This window comes from Schistocerca piceifrons, unplaced genomic scaffold, assembly GCF_021461385.2.
Source record: "Schistocerca piceifrons isolate TAMUIC-IGC-003096 unplaced genomic scaffold, iqSchPice1.1 HiC_scaffold_1132, whole genome shotgun sequence".
NCBI lineage: Eukaryota > Metazoa > Arthropoda > Insecta > Orthoptera > Acrididae > Schistocerca > Schistocerca piceifrons.
In genome coordinates this window covers 40001-42500 of record NW_025726942.1, presented here as the reverse complement: position 1 = coordinate 42500, position 2500 = coordinate 40001, and the positions used below count along the sequence as shown (strand labels likewise).

At 56.5% G+C, this 2500-nt stretch overlaps 1 non-coding gene across 1 annotated transcript in view; it reads right to left on the bottom strand.

The window, feature by feature from the left end:
- LOC124727742 overlaps positions 1-228 on the bottom strand; it is a 1909-nt gene extending 1681 nt beyond the window's left edge. The window contains exon 1 of the ribosomal RNA XR_007007218.1: positions 1-228. This exon is cut by the window's left edge and continues 1681 nt beyond it. This is a non-coding gene — a ribosomal RNA (small subunit ribosomal RNA).
- Between the last annotated feature and the right edge of the window lie 2272 nt (positions 229-2500).

Here is a 2500-nt window from a genome sequence, read left to right as displayed (position 1 = left end):
ATTGGTTTTGATCTAATAAAAGCGTCCCTTCCATCTCTGGTCGGGACTCTGTTTGCATGTATTAGCTCTAGAATTACCACAGTTATCCAAGTAACGTGGGTACGATCTAAGGAACCATAACTGATTTAATGAGCCATTCGCGGTTTCACCTTAATGCGGCTTGTACTGAGACATGCATGGCTTAATCTTTGAGACAAGCATATGACTACTGGCAGGATCAACCAGGGAGCTGCGTCAACTAGAGCTGAGCAGCCGGCCGCCCGGGAGTGTGTCCCGGGGGCCCGCGCGAACACGCAAGCGTCCGCTCAATCATTCTGCAAACAGGAGGAGGCTGAGCTCCCCTGCACAATACACCTCGAAACCCTCTCAGGTCCCGGCGGCGCGCAGCGCCGTCCCAAGTACTTGGTCGGGTTCGAGAGAGGCGCAATCGCCCGGAGTTAGGCGAGTAGACGCTTTCGGTGCGACCACCCGTGCTCCCAACTGAGCTTGCCGCTGCCGACAGAGGCCCGGGAGCGTGCTGTCGTGGCATTGCCGGCGGGAGACAACACGCGCCACCTACGGTGACCGGCAGCTCCAACGCCAGCGCCACAGAAGGACAAAAGCCCCACTTGGGTGCCGAAGCGAACTCTCCCAGCACAGCGCACGCGCCAACACATCCGCACAGCTGCGATACAAACCACCAGCGAGAACCGCTGGGGCGACCGAGCAGCAGACGGCGTCGCGGCGCCGAGCGCCGGGCGGCAGCGCATCCTCAACGCACACAGTCCTCAATCGGACCAGCACACTGAAGATGTCCACCGCGCTTCGCACCGGGCCCGCGAGGACCTACTTTGGCCGCACGGCGCCGCGCGCAGGGTGCGCCGGCGCGCAGCTGCGACGCCTGCCGCGTCCGTCGGCCGGCGCGCCTGCCACTGGCCGCCCCCACCAGCCGGCTGTAGCGCGTGCGCCCACGCACCGCGCGGCCAGCACGCCGGGAGGCGCCCCCTCACCGGCCGGGGACGGTCCCACCCAGCCACCGCCGCGTATCGCTTCACACCCAGATGCCGTTCAGTTTCGTCGGCATGGTGGGTATCGCTGGAACAACCGGTTAGTACCTCAACCTATCGTCGCCATCACCGATTCACCCCTAGCGAGAACAACCGCACCACAACAGGTTACCATTTGTTCATTTGCGTAACTTCACCAGAAAACGCAGGCGTCCATCGCCATTTGCAACTTCCACGATTATTGCATGCCTGTGTCAGGTGTCACGCCACACTACGTCTGCCCACATACACGCAACAAAATGTGCACGCCTAGACAATACGTGGAAGGTGGCCCCCGTACGTATGCGATGTCCATTGCTCGAACGACTGTCAACCGGCCTCTGTAGCATGTCGCAGATATGGAACGCGGTGCACCATGCCATCACGGTGTGTGAGGAGAGACGACTAGGTCCGAATACATCAACAGACAGCTCATGCTGATCGCCATCCACGGCGTCCGTTCCTCCCACACGTCTCTATGGCGTACCACACTGCAATCCAGCTCTCATAGGGAGACGACACGTAGCTGCGTGCACAATATTTGCACTGTATGGTCCGCCGTTTTTGGGCGCAGTCGTTGTACGGTCACACATGTGCCACGATGTATCATTCAGTACATAAGGACGAATGTGCAGTACAGATTGTGGTTTACGCGTACGACATTAGCGGACAGTTGACACAGGCCGCACCACAACGTAGCCTGAGTACGTCGCATGCGGAGGGCATTGAACATGCAAAGTTCTCACCAACCAGCTTGCGAAGGCAGGGGGCAAGGTGGGGACGTGGGGAGGGGCGGCATGTACGTCCTGCTGCCATCCACATTACAGTGTACAGCAGGAGCATGTGGAAAGTGAGCAAGACTTGCAAGGTGTTTAACATGAAGCGATACACAGGGGAGCGGGGAGTGCGAGTAGCGAACTATATTGCGAGGGTTGCGGGTGGGCAACACTACACTAATTGAACGAGTCGTATAACAATTACAGAGCAGGTTTAGGCGACAACGTGGGTTACGTTAGGCGACAACGTGGGTTAGGTTAAGGCACGACGTGGGTTAGGTTAAGGCACGACATGGGTTAGGTTAAGGCACAACATGGGTTAGGTTAAGGCACAACATGGGTTAGGTTAAGGCACAACATGGGTTAGGTTAAGGCACAACATGGGTTAGGTTAAGGCACAACATGGGTTAGGTTAAGGCACAACATGGGTTAGGTTAAGGCACAACATGGGTTAGGTTAAGGCACAACATGGGTTAGGTTAAGGCACAACATGGGTTAGGTTAAGGCACAACATGGGTTAGGTTAAGGCACAACATGGGTTAGGTTAAGGCACAACATGGGTTAGGTTAAGGCACAACATGGGTTAGGTTAAGGCACAACATGGGTTAGGTTAAGGCACAACATAGGTTAGGTTAAGGCACAACATAGGTTAGGTTAAGGCACAACATAGGTTAGGTTAAGGCACAACATGGGTTAGGT